This window comes from Ziziphus jujuba, chromosome 5 (assembly GCF_031755915.1).
Source record: "Ziziphus jujuba cultivar Dongzao chromosome 5, ASM3175591v1".
Classification (NCBI taxonomy): Eukaryota; Viridiplantae; Streptophyta; class Magnoliopsida; order Rosales; family Rhamnaceae; genus Ziziphus; species Ziziphus jujuba.
In genome coordinates, this window is record NC_083383.1 from 4929869 (window position 1) to 4945106 (window position 15238).

Sequence of the window (15238 nt, forward strand, 5' to 3'; positions counted from 1 at the left end):
CCATAGGTTGCTGCATCAAAGGCTTCAATCTTTGTTTTAAGGAAGTAGGTCCGTGGAGGATTATTACAAAGAGATGGAGATGCTCATGATGAGGCTGAATATGAATGAGGATAGGGAGGCAACAATGGCGAGATTTCTTGGTGGTTTGGATCGTGACATTGCCAACCAGCTTAAATTGCAACAATACTTGGAGTTGGAGGAGATGTTGCATGTAGCCATTAAGCTTGAACACCAATTCAAGAGGAGGGGTGCAGGATCATGGCTTGCAGGTGTTTCCAGCAGTGGGAGAATCAATTCAAATGGCTGGAGAAACAATTCATCTAATGAAATCAAACCAAAACCGAAAGCTGGAAAAGAAAGTACCAACCGGCCAAAAAGGGAGGCCAAGACTTAATCTGTCCAAGCACTTAGAGGTGAGATAAAATCTGATCCTAAACCTCAAAAAATCCAGAGAAATAATTTGTTTTAAGTGCCAAGGTAGAGGACACATAGCTAGCCAATGCCTAAATAGAAGAATCATGGTATTAAAGGGTGATGGTGAGCTAGATTCTGCAAGTGAAGAAAGCGAAGCTAAAACCGAGCAAGAGGAGGAATGCAATCATGATGAAGCTGAACCAGTAGACACATCTAATGTCGAGTTGATCTTGGTTTCAAGGAGAGTACTTGCTGTCTACAAAGATGAAGAGCAGATACAAAGAGAAAACATCTTCCACACTCGCTGCGAAATACAAGGTAAGATTTGTAGCATGAGTATAGATAATGGGAGTTGTACCAACATGATAAGTAATCTTGTAGTTGATAAATTAGGCTTGAAAACAATTAAACATCCAGAACCCTATAGGCTACAACGATTAAATGATAGTGGTGAGATGAGGGTAAATAAGCAAGCCAAAGTTAAATTTAATATAGGTAGGTATGAGTATGTTGTCTTGTGTGACATTGTACCAATGCATGCCGGACATATTTTACTAGATAGACCATGGCAATTTGACAAAGATGCTACTCATTTTGGTCGAGAAAATAGTGTTGTTTTCAGGTTTAAAGAGAAGAAAATCAAGCTGGCACCATTGACTCCCAAGGAGGTCTACAAAGATCAACTACAAATGCAACAAAGGAGGGAGGCCAAAAAACTCAAGGAGAAAACAAGCATGGCACCAACGGCTTCACCATCCTTTCAAGAAGGTGAGATTGAGGTTGCTGATAAAGGTAAGCTTTCTAAAACCCAGATCGAATGGAAAAACCAAGAAAAAGTCGAGAGGGGGGTGAGAAAAGATAGCAAACCCAAGAGCACCAACAATCTGGAAATTTCCGTCAATGATAGCCAAACCGAGAGAAGAAAAAGAAAAGAAAGAAAAGAGAGGAAAAACCATAATTTCTATTTTAGTTTTGGGGATATTAATAAGGCTATTCAATGTACGAAACCCTTGCTGGTATATAAAGAAAACTATTTTAATGATCAAACTAACTTTGAAGAACTTGAATTGCCAAGTTCAATGATTTCTCTTTTGAAGGGATTTGGAGATGTTTTCCCAAATGAGATTCCAAGTGGACTACCACCTATTCGAGGGATAGAACATCAAATTAACTTTGTCCCAGGGGCTGCCGTACCAAATAGACCAGCATATAGAAGCAATCCCGAAGAAACAAAGGAGCTGCAAAAACAGGTAAGTGACTTACTTGATAAAGGATACATTTGTGAGAGTTTAAGTCCATGTGTTGTTCCTGTTTTGTTGGTACCTAAAAAGGATGGTTCTTGGAGAATGTGTGTTGATTGTAGGGCTATAAATAACATCACCATTAAATATAAACATCCCATTCCTAGGTTAGATTATATGCTTGATGAGTTGGATGGTGCTTGCATGTTTACTAAAATTGATCTTAGGAGTGGTTATCATCAAATTAGAATGAAAGAAGGTGATGAATGGAAAACCGCATTTAACACAAAATATGGGCTTTATGAATGGTTAGTTATGCCTTTTGGATTATCTAATGCACCTAGTACTTTTATGAGGCTTATGAATCATGTAATGCGTCCATTTATTGGTATTTTTGTGGTTGTTTATTTTGATGATATTTTGGTGTATAGCTGAAACTTGGATGAGCATGTGGATCAACTTAGGCAAGTTTTGCAAGTTTTTAGAAAGGAAAGATTGTTTGCTAACATGAACAAGTGTGATTTTTGCAAAGATGATCTTGTTTTTCTAGGATTTGTAGTAAGTGCTGCAGGTATCAAAGTGGATCAAGCCAAAGTGCAAGCAATCAAAGAGTGGCCGGTTCCTACAACAATCACCCAAGTGAGGAGTTTCCATGGCTTGGCAAGTTTTTATAGAAGATTTGTCAAGGATTTTAGCACCATAGCCGCACCTTTGAATGATGTTGTCAAGAAGAATGTTGGCTTTAAATGGGGGGAAGTACAAGAAAAATCTTTTAATTTGTTGAAAGAAAAATTGTATAATGCACCTTTATTAGTTTTGCCAAATTTTTCTAAGACTTTTGAAATTGAATGTGATGCTTCGAGTGTAGGTATTGAAGCTGACTTAATGCAAGAAGGAGGACCCATAGCCTACTTTAGTGAAAAATTAAATGAAGCTGCACTAAACTACCCAATACATGACAAGGAGATGTATGCTTTGGTGAGGGCTTTGGAGACGTGGCAGTACTATCTCATACCAAAAGAGTTTGTGATTCATACGAATAATGAGTCTTTGAAGCATATTAAGGGTCAAGGAAAGCTCAACTGAAGGCATGCCAAGTGGATTGAATTTATTGAACCCTTTCCATATGTGATCCCCTACAAAAAAGGTAAGGAAAATGTGGTTGCCGATGCATTATCGCGAAGGTATGTACTCTTTTCTACCTTAGATGCTAGATTGCTTGGATTTGAACAATTGAAAGAACTTTATGAGCATGATAGTGACTTTGGAGAAATTTTTAGAACCTGTTTGAAACATGGATTTAATAAATTTTACATATTTGAGGGATATTTGTTTAAGGAAAACAAACTTTGTGTGCCTAATTGTAGCATTAGGGAATTATTGGTTCGGGGAGGACATGGGGGTGGTTTAATGGGTCATTTTGGTGTTTTAAAAACTTTATCCTTGCTACAAGAACATTTTTATTGGCCTAACATGAGGAGAGATGTTGAGAGAATTTGTGAAAGATGTTTGAAGTGCCGAAAAACAAAATCAACATTGAAGCCGCATGGATTGTACAAGCCTTTGCCGATTCCTACCTATCCTTGGGTAGATTTGTCTATGGATTTTATTCTTGGTTTGCCTATGTCAAGGACAGGTAAGGATTCAATATTTATTTTTTCAAGGAAATTGTGAGATTGCATGGAATGCCAAGAACTATTGTTTCGGATAGGGATGCTAAGTTCTTAAGTTGTTTTTGGAAAACTTTGTCGACTAAGTTAGGTACTAAGCTTTTATTTTCAATTACTTGCCATCCACAAACAGATGGGCAAACCGGAGTTGTGAATAGAACCTTGTCCGCTTTGTTACGTGCTTTAATTAGTAGAAATTTAAAAACTTGGGAAGAATGTTTGCCACATGTTGAATTTGCTTATAATAGGTCTTTACATTCAGCTACTAAATATACACCCTTTGAAATTGTTTATGGTTTTAATCCTTTGACTCCATTAGATCTAACACCTTTGCCTTTGAGTGAGCGTGCTAATCTAGATGGAAAACTAAAAGCTGATTTTGTAAAACAGATTCATGAGAAGACAAAGACAAATATTGAGAGGAGGACCGAGCAATATGCAAAGGTGGCTAATCAATGCCGAAAACCAATGGTATTTGAACTTGGAGATTGGGTGTGGCTGCATTTGAGGAAAGAAAGATTTCCCGAACAAAGAAAATCAAAACTCATCCCGAGGGGTGATGGACCTTTTCAAGTTTTGGAGAGGATAAACGACAATGCCTACAAACTTGATCTACCGGGTGAGTATAATGTTAGTGCCACCTTCAATGCTGATGATTTTTCTCCTTTTTCTGCAGGTGGTGACTTTGATTTGAGGGCAAATCCTTTTCAAGAGGAGGGGAATGATGCGAATCTGCCCGAGACCATTCAACCGATAACCTGCTAGGGTGTTGATCCAATACAGATGAAGGTGGGGCCAATCACTAGAGCCCAAGCCAAGACGTTCAAGGACAATCTTGCTGTCTTTATCCAAGGAATAAGTCATAATCAAGAGGGGTTGTCCACATCTAAAGAACCAAGGCCTGTTTTACTCATACAAGCAATAGAAGCCAAAACGGGCCCGGGTGACATTTTTAGTGCCAATATGGAGGTCGGGTTGTATGAATTGAATCCCCATTCTTATGGATTCAATTCATATGGTGGATGAGTCATAGAAACCAGCCAAAGCAGCTTCAACGCCGAACAACATAGTGGTTTGCGCACAAGGGGAAGAAAGGCCAAAATTTGCTGTATTCTTTGCTGGCTTTATTGTATTTTACTGTGTTAGCTTTTCTCATATTTCTAAGCAAAGGCAACGTGAGGAACTTCATAATAAGCTTATTTGGCATTCCACAAAGACTATTGAAGCTGATTTGGAGTCCAATTAGGTCAAAGAAGGGTCATTATCAGCCTAGCCGAAAATTACCATATTTAGTTTCCTAATTTGTTTTTACTTTTTCTTTTAGGAAACTATCTTTAATTTTGGATTTGTATTTATTTACTTATTGAACAATTAAGTTTAGGAAAATTTTTATTTTATTATTTTTTTTGTAAATTAATTAATTTCTAATTGAAAATTAATTAGATTAGGAAAAGGAAAGATTCGGTCAAGCTAGAATTCTTCGTTGTGTGGCTGGTTTTTCCTAGGGTTTTTAAGGTTTATTTTGTTTCATTCAAAGCTTATTTAAAGGCTTTTTTTCAATAAGAATACAACCTAGAATTGATTGAGAAAATACTTGTGAGATTAATTATCTCTTTGCTCTTTAAGAACACGTAAAACGCCATTAAAGAATTGGTTGTTTTAGCTTGACTTATTAATAGGTTTTCCATCCCCTATTGTGGCGTCTACATTATACCAAGGTTTCTAACCACTGGTTGGTTAAGGGTTGAGGTCAATTCCATTAGAACTTGAACTTAATTAAGATCTGAGCTAATATAATACGGGTTTAGGAGCATGTCATCCTAGGTTCATATCACGAACTATGAGAAATCCACCAATCCACATGTGATGTGTGAACAATGATGGTGAGCTATAACAATGGTTAAAGAGCCCAACATAGCTAGGTTAATAGATAATTGAGCGTGCCATGATGCTCTTAGGATCTCATATAGACCTTTATGACCCTGGCCAGTAAATGGGCCTTTATGAGTCTCTAAAATATCTTTTATGCCATGACCAATGCCCCAGTTGGTCCTATACATGTGACCTGCTATTAGGAAAATAATTGTAATAGCTAAATGATGGTGTGCTATATCGATCAGCCATAGACACCCGGTTATTGGATCTGATCCTCCACGAAAGGTAAGAAATTCCGCATATTTTGACCAACTCAAGGTGAAAAAAAAGGGTTGCTCCCTCAGCAAAATTGGGATAAAGTTGATGTTGAAATATGGTGATCTTGCCACAATGTGCAAGGTAGTTTGGTTACACTTGCACTCTTTGTTTTGCAACATCAAAGACCAAACATTATTTATGTTTATGCATTTTATTTTATTTTGTAATGTTTAAGAACAATATCCTTTTTGTAATGCCCTAAGCTCATTAACTAAGCTTAGGGGCTTTTTGTCTTGTTACTGGAATTCTATTTCCAGCAACATAAGTCCACTTCCTTGGATGCCGTTTGAAGAAGGTTTGGGATTTGGATCTGAATTTTATCATCAATTGGAGGTTGTAAGTACTTCCTAACCTTCATTGATGACTACTTAAGGATGTGTTGGGTATATTTTCTAACAACTAAGTCTCAAATGTTTGAGAAGTTCATGGAATTCAAGAAGATGGTGGAAACCCAAAGCAATGCAAAGATGAAGTGCTTGAGAACCGACAATGGTGGAGAATATACAAGCTTGGCTATGGAGGATTTTTGCAAAGAAAATGGAATGGTGCATCAATTCACAACACCATACACACCACAACAAAATGGTGTTTGTGAGAGGAACAATAGGACCTTGATGGAGATGGCAAGGTGCATGATACATGAGAAGAACATGCCAAAGAAGTTTTGGGCCGAAGCCATATACACGGCTAGCTACATCCAAAACCGAGCATACACCAAAGCCAATGAGTCCAAGACACCCTATCAGATATGGTATGGAGAAAAACCATCTTTGGACAACATAAAAATCTTTGGAAGTGTTTGTTTTCTCCATGTTCATCCAGACATGAGAGATAAGCTTGACAAAAGGGCAAATGTGGGCATCTTGGTCGGCTTTAGTGAGGTTACCAAAGGTTTTAGGGTTTTCAACTTGGAAACCAAGAAACTTGTGGTAACAAGGAATGTGAGGATTGATGAAGATGCTGTTTGGGATTGGAAAAAGGAGGAGCTTCTTGTCCATGAAGATAATGCTCAGTTGGATGATGAAGAAGAAGAAACCAATGACAATGACAATGAAGAAAATGAAAATGATGAGGAGGATGCACTTGAGACCATTGGAGCCGAATTGGAGATTGGAGATGGTGTTAGAGGAGAAAGACCATTGTCTGAAATCTATGAAAGGTGCAATGTTGCCTTGAGTGATCCTACCAATGCTCAAGAAGCTATGCAAAAGATAGAGTGGATGGAGGCCATGCAAACTGAAATGGATATGATAGAAAAGAATGAAACTTGGTCTTTGGTTTCTAAACCTAAAAACAAGAAACCAATTGGTGTAAAGTGGATCTTTAGGACCAAGTTCAACCCGGATGGAACAATATGCAAGCACAAGGCAAGGCTTGTGGCAAAAGGCTATGCACAACAAGCGGGTGTAGATTATGGAGAGACGTTTGCACCAGTTGCAAGAATGGAGACCATAAGGCTCATCCTATCCATCTCGGCCTCAATGTCATGGAAGGTGTACCACCTTGATGTAAAGTCGGCTTTCTTGAATGGTGTGCTTCAAGAGGAGGTTTATGTCAAACAACCCGAGGGCTTCATTGTTCAAGGACATGAGGACAAAGTCTACCATCTACACAAGGCACTTTACAGGTTAAAGCAAGCACCTAGGGCTTGGTATGGCAAGATTGATGGTTACTTGATCTACCAAGGCTTTAGGAGGAGTTAAAATGAGCCAACACTATACATAAGGAATGAAGAAGGCATGATTGTTATCTCACTCTATGTGGATGATTTGTTGGTCACGGGTGAAAATGAAAAGAATGTGTAAGTTTTGAAAAATGAACTTGAAAAGGAGTTTGACATGTCAAGCCTTGGTGAAATGAATTACTTCCTTGGAGTGGAAGTGATGCAATGCTCTAGGGGTATCTTCATATCTCAAGAGAAATACATCAAAGATCTTTTGAAAAAGTTCAACCTTGATGAATGCAAGCCAATGTCAACATCAATGAGCCAAGGAGACAAATACAAGAAGGAGGATGGCACATCAAAGGTAAACCCGACCCTATATAGAAGCATGATAGGAAGTTTACTCTATGTATGTTCATCAAGACCAGATATTATGCATGCCACATGTGTTTTGTCTAGATATATGCAAGCACCATCCCAAAATCATTTTGTAGGTGCCAAAAGAATTCTTAGATATTTATAAGGAACACAAGACTTTGGAGTTTGGTATGATAGGCAAGATGTGATGAGATTAATGGCCTACTCGGATAGTGATTGGGCTGGATGCTTGGATGATATGAAGAGCACTTCGGGGTATCTTTTCTCACTTGGTAGTGGACCATTCTCATGGAATGCAAAGAAGCAAGCAACAACCGCTCAAAGCACCGCCGAAGCCGAGTACATTGCTTGCTCTTCATGTCCAAATCAATGCATTTTGCTTAGGAAATTATTGGAGGACCTTGGTTATCCTTAAGAGGGTTCAACCATCATCAACTGTGATAACACTTCAGCCATATCAATAGCCAAGAACCCCATTCCACGTGGAAGGACAAAACACATACCGGTGAAGTATCACTCTTTGAGGGAGTTTGAAGAAAATGGAGAAGTAAGCTTGGAATATATCAAGACCGAAGATAACCTTGCAGATTTCTTTACCAATCCACTTCCAAAAGCAAGATTTGAGACCTTGAGGAAGCTTCTCAATATTTCAAGCAAGAACACCAAGGAGAAATGTTGAATTGTGGTGATCTTGCCACAATGTGCAAGGTAGTTCGGTTACACTTGCACTCTTTATTTTGCAACATCAAAGACCAAACATTATTTATGTTTATGCATTTTATTTTATCTTGTAATGTTTAAGAACAATATCCTTTTTGTAATGCCCTAAGCTCATTAACTAAGCTTAGGGCTTTTTGTCTAGTTGCTGGAATGGTATTTCCAGCAACATAAGTTCACTTCCTTGGATACCGTTTGAAGAAGGTTTGGGATTTGGATCTGAATTTTGGATATAATAAACTAGAAATGCAGAGGAAGCCGAAACAAAAAGAATGGCCCAATTTGGGGCTGGGAAGGCTGAGTTAAGCCCTAAACAATCTGACCCTTGTGCAATTTTGTTGCCCAGAAATCAGGACAAAATTGCCTCGGGTTTGATTATTTTTGGATGGAAAAATGGGCTTTTTTTTATCTAGTTTTTGGTTAGAACACAGTTTAATACTCAAAAAGGATTTCCTCCAATTTTCAAGTCAAATGGAGCTGGTTTTCAAATTCAAATGCGTCAGACAAGCTTAACTGCCCATTAAAGAAGGTTTCTTGCATGCCCAGCACATTGATTAGAGTTAGTTGAGGTAGTTTGGCTTGGATGGTTACTTTTAATGCTTTTGTATTTATTGCTCAATATGGCAGCATGTCTTATTGTCTTTTTGATGTATTTAAAAGTATGAAAATTATAATGAAAACGTTGAGGAATGAAAATATTCAAAAAAAAAGATTTTGAAAAACAACAATTTTGGCTCTCTCTCTCTCTCTCTCAACTACTGCATTTTGGTTTCTTCTTCTTCCCAAAAGCTAACAACCTTCTCAAGAACCCCAAACCTCCATTAAAAACAAGAAACAAAACCTTAACAAACCCAAAAACAAAATCAAGAACCAAGAACCAACAACAATCATTCTTGACTAACACCTTGAATGATTGTGCTCTAGGGTACAACAACATAAACCTACACCAAATTCCATCAGTTGAGCCAAAAATTCCTGATTCAAGATAAAATCATGAGGAAGTGGAATCTCTTTAGGATCTACTCCAGCATTTAGAAATTGATTAATCGGTAAAGATACATGTACTTGATGTCCTGCGTAAGAAAGAGACCCACGTCCTAGTGGCCTTGCTAAATGATGATTCAACATAGATTCTAAATCTTGGAACCAAGCCAATTTTGGAGCAGCTTTGTGATAATGGAACCAACCAGCAAAAAGTATTAAGCCCATAAAAACCAATGCACCAATTGCAGTACGATAGAGTTGTAACTCACTAGTTATTCCAGATGCTCGCCAAAGTTAAAAAAATCAGAGGTTATTTGTATTCCTCATAAAGCACCGCCTACATCACCATTCAATATTTCTTGACCCACTATTGGCCAAACCACCTCGGTACTAGGCCCAATGTGAGTAGGATCACTTAGCCATGCTTCATAATTGGAAGAACAGGCACCGTGGAAATACATACCACTCAGCCAAAGAAAAATGATGTAGAGTTGGGCAAAATGGGCATTAAATATTTTTCGAGAGATCTCCTCTAAATCATTGGTATGGCTATCGAAATCGTGAGCATCAGTGCGTAGGTTTTATATCCAAGTGGTATTATCTAGTCCTTTTGCTATTTTTCTTGAGAAATGACCTGCTCTGGCCTATTCCTCGAAAGAAGTTTTTATGGGATCCCTAGTTACCAAAATTTTAACTTCTGGTTCCGACAAACGAATAATCATTGAGTCCTCCTCTTTTCAAACAACACATATAAAGAGACCCGCCAATAGTTAAGTAATTAGTGAACCTATGAGAGATGTTTAGACTTAGTTTTTTATCTTCTATCTCCCATATATCTATTTTCTTTAGTTATTCACTAGAGCAATTATGATCTGAAAGTCGATCTGTGGCAAGTGTTCGGATCTATTATGACATAGTCAGGGGCGCTTAATGGACCTCTTTAATCTTATAAAATTTTTTTGGGGGTTTTAAATTGATGCAATTCTTTTTTGTGCAACCTAATGTATAAATATCTCAATTAGAAGTTCCTAAATGAAGACACTTTATGTCTTACATTGAATATATTACTATTACGCTATTCCAAACCGTGTGAATAGTCATTAGTCATTACTAAAAGACATACCAGTATTTCTATTTAGTCATTTGAGGGTCTCTTTAACTTTTATTAGTTATTATTATTAATAGCAGAAAAGAAATATATTTTCAAACTTATCTGTATATCGTTTATCCTTACGAAATAATAGATGAAATAGAATGATCTTAGAAGGAGAAGGGATATAATGAAATTTTTTGGTTGCTTCTCCCCAGAGAAGTGATCCATTTTATTTGACTGATAAAGACAACAAACAATTCATAAACAATTCATTATAACAAATAAAAAAGATATAAAAAAGTAAAAAAATAGTTAGAGTAAAATAATGTTCTTATTCAAAACGTCTTGTGAACTTCAACTAATTTTGGGCTTCAGTATAATTCCCAGGAGTAAACAGTATATCCTGTTTCCAATACTTGGCAGCTTGGTTGAACCAAGCCTCTGCAATTTTAGAATCTCCTTGTCAAATGGCCTGTTCTCCTCAGTCAGAAGAGGCGGGTAAATTCCTTCCCTTAGAACCGTACTTGAGAGTTTCCGACCTCATACGGCTCAGCAGTCAAATTCTTTTAGTATCTCATTTTTTGAATCTACCATATATAATTGAATAAGATTTCTTATTGATCTATCCCCTTTTTTTCTCTCGAGTTAACCAAAAGAGGTTATGAGTTTCAAAATCTAATTTTGCTTAATGATTTAATTAGTTTTTTCTTTTCTCCCACCTTCAGAAAGCATAGGTATTTCCACTATCATTAGAATTTTCTGAAAGGTAACTATCTTGGTTTCATATATAAATTTATATAGAAGCTTTGAAAAAGACTTTCTTCATAAGAAGGAAAAGACTAACGATCATTGGGTTTTGATGCTACACCGCTGCTCAATACTTTAGGGGATCAACTCTATTACATAAGTGGATTCCTAACTTTTATCTCATATCATGGCATATGTAAGTAGTTGTTATTGTATTGGCCCAAAATCTCACGAATTGATCTTTACGCCGCTTCCTTTTCAATTAGACCCTTTATCCATAGAATAAAGTATCTAGGCATACCAATTTAGTCATATTTCCACTTATATGAAGTGCATTTCTTTACTAGAGCTGTTAAAAATCGTTGTTTGGGACGATACATATGTAGAAAGCCTATTTTTTTAGCATTTATTAATGGATTTGCTCTTTCTTTCCCTTTCTATAGTGCCCGAAAATAATATTCTAAAGCTTTCGAATGTTCTCCATTCCTTGTGTGGATCAGGCCTATGTTATAGAGTGTATAACTTCGATCATAGGGATCGATTTCTAATCGCATAGCTTCATAGTAATTCTGTAAAGCTTCCACATAATTTCCTTCAGATTGAGCCGACATCCGTTACGACCATCGTTCTATTCAAAGAATTTCCATTTTAGAATCATACATGAGATTTTCATCTCATATGGGTCCTCCTTTATGTGCATAATGAGAAAAATACATGGAATCCATAAAGATTGAAATGAAAAAGTCTCATTATTAACTAAGTGGGGCTAGTGTTTTTACAAGAAATCTCTAGCCAACCTTCTTGTAAAAAACCTTTCCTTACCATCAAGCATGTTGGTACTAGATAAAATAAAAAAGGGTGACTCCAACAATTTCTTTGTCTTCAATGCCTCTTAATTTCCAGGAATTAGTCACTTCAACAGTCTATGGGTATGCAAAATATGAACGAGATGGATGTTTTTTGTCCTAACCATTCCTCTTAGTCCTGATCCTGATAAAGAAAAGGTATAATTTATACCAAAGTTTTCGTGCTGTTGATTCCTAAGAGTAGTGCCTCTTCCCCTATGCCCCTTATTGGTGCTAGTGGATTAGGCTTGACCTAACCCATAGGGTAACCTTTCGCTCAATACTCTAAAATCGACAATTGAAGCATCTGAGGCTGCATTAATCGGGGATACATGATAGAATGGCTTGTTTTATTTACAAACTTCACCTTCAACAAGCGTAGATTTATTTCAATAATTTTTTTTTGCTTTCTATTCTTAGTGTCTTTCACCTAAGATTGAGAGGGGTAAAATAAAAAAGTATGACTATAAGAAAGAAAAAATTAGAAAATATATAACAATATATAAAATTGAGTCATAACTTTATAATTGACAATTGTAATTTATTATAATTATATAATTATTTATAATTATAATAAATATATTAAATATATATAATAAATATATTATTTATTAATTATAATTTATTATAATGCAATTAATTTATTTATATTATAATTAATTTATTGTATATTTTTATAATTTATTATAACATAATATTTTATAATATAATAACTCATATAATAACTAAATAAGAAAGAAAATAATAATAAATATATAAAAAGAATCAAATCGCACCATCTCGGTAATAGTGAATGCTCGTTCTCTCTCGAAGTCGTCGGAATTATTCGTAATAAGATATTGGCTACAATTGAAAAGGTCTTATCAATAAAATTTCCATTTATTCCAGACCTAGACATAGGCAAAAATCCATTCTATAACTTCTTTGAATTACCTTTCGTGTTGTGAGAAAATAATCCCCAAACAAAGGGAATTGGACAGTGTGAAATAACACAAAAACAGAGTCAACAGAAAAGAAGATCTTCTACTCAAATTAATTCTTTTATTTTTGGTAGCAACCATGGCAAGGTTTCTTGGTGGTTTGAATCGTGAAATAGCCAATCAACTAGAAGTGCAACAATATGTGGAATTCGAGGAGATGTTGCATGTGGCTATTAAATTAGAGCATCAATTCAAGAGGAGGGGTGTAAGATCATGGTTTGGAGGTGTTTCCAACAGTGGAAGGTCCAATTCAAGTGGCTGGAGGAACAATCCCATCTATGAAAGCAAGCCAAAGCCGAAAGTCAAAGAAGAAAGTTCAAATTGGCCAAGGAAGGAGACTAGAACCAAATCTGTCCAAGCACCAAAGAATGAGGTAAAATTAGATCCTAAACCTTCTAGAACTCACGATGTTGTGTGTTTTAAGTGCCAGGGAGGAGGACACATTGATAGCCAATGCCCGAATAGAAGAATCATGGTGTTAAAGGGCAATGACGAGCTAGAATCGGAAAGTGAAGAAAGTGAGGATGAAGCCAAGCAAGAGGAGGAGGACTTGGAGGATGAACCTGAAACCTTGCAAGCATCCAATGCTGAATTAAACTTGCTTTCTAGGAGAATACTTGCTGCATACAAAGATGAGGATGAAATTTAAAGAGAGAACATCTTCCACACCCGATGTGAAATTCAAGGTAAGATTTTGATACGAACCTAGGACGACCTGCTCCTAAACCCGTATTATATTAGCCCGGATCTTTAATTAAGTTCAAGTTCTAATGGAATAGACCTCAACCCTTAACCAACCTGTGGTTAGAAATCTTGGTATAATGTAGACGCCACAATAGGGGATGGAAAACCTATTGATAAGTCAAGCTAAAACAACCAATTCTCTAATGGTGTTTTAGGTGTTCTCAAAGAACAAAGAGATAATTAATCTCACAAGTATTTTCTTAATCAAATCGAAGTTGTATTCATATTGAAAAATAAGCCTTTAAATAGGCTTTTAAAGAAACAAAGTAAACCCTAAAAACCCTAGGTAAAACAGGCCACACAATAAAGAGTTCTATGGTGGCCGAAATTCTCACTCCTTTCCTAATCTAATTTGGATTAATTAATTCCTTTATTTTGAATTAGGAATTAATTAATTTACAATGAAAATAATAAAATAATAACTTTCCTAAACTTATTTTTCCAGAAAATAAATAAATAAAAACTAAAAAGTAATGGTAATTTCCTAAAACAAAAAGTAGAACCAAATTAGGAAACTATAATACTAGCTTTTTGACTAAGTTGACTTTGACCAATCTTTGACCAAATTGAGCTCCAAATCAGCTTCTAGATGCTTTTTAGGATGCCAAATAAACTGAATATGAAGGCCCACACGTTACCCATGCTTGGAAAAATAAGAAAAGGCTAATACAGTAAAATACAGTAAAGCCAACAAGCAATACAGTAAATTCGGCCAAATTGTTGAAGCTGTCCGTACAAGCCCTTTTTGATTGCATTTGAGGCTGATTTAACTTGATTCCATGACCTCTTAGGCATATGTATTGAACCCATAAAGCATTGGAACCATTTCATGCTTCTCGGACTCCAAAAATGTACCAAAACCGACACCCGGGTCCGTATCGGCTTCCACCACTTGGATGCTTAGAATAGGCTTTGTATCTTCAAGTATGGACAAGCTCTGTTGAGATTGATTACCCCCTGTATAAATACTTCTAGGTTGTCCTTAAATCTCTTAATTTGAGCTCTTGTGATTGGCCTAGTCTTCATCCGTGTTGAGTCAGCACTCCAGCGGGTTATCGGTTGAGCGGGCTCGCGGAATCACATCATTCCCCTCCTCTTGAAAAGGATTTGTCCTCAAATCAAGATCATCACCTGCATCAAAAGGAGTTAAATCAGCAACATTAAATGCATCACTCATGTTATACTCACCTGGTAAATCAAGCTTGTAGGCATTCTTGTTATTCTGCTCCAAAACTTGAAAAAGTCCATCCATAGGCGGCATGAGCTTTGACTTTCTTTGTTTAGGAAACCTTTCCTTTTGTAAGTGCAACCAAACCAATTCTCTTGGGTCAAACACTATTACAACAAAATCTAGAAATACATGCTCATTATGGTAAAAATTACACTTTTTAAAGTTAGCAAACAATATTTCCCAAATTTTCAAATTACCACTAAGTAAAGCTCTCAACAATGCAGATAAAGTTCTATGCAATAAATACATCTTTAAATAAGTATCTTTAAAGGTCATGGTCAGCAATGATTTCTTATTCATAATTACTTTATTAACATCACCAAAGCTAAGATAAAAAT

The 15238-nt window shown here is 36.4% G+C and overlaps 1 pseudogene; it reads right to left on the bottom strand.

Annotated features, from left to right (window-relative positions):
* LOC125420115 (photosystem I P700 chlorophyll a apoprotein A2-like) overlaps positions 1 to 15238 on the bottom strand; it is a 41385-nt pseudogene that overhangs the window by 15463 nt on the left and 10684 nt on the right.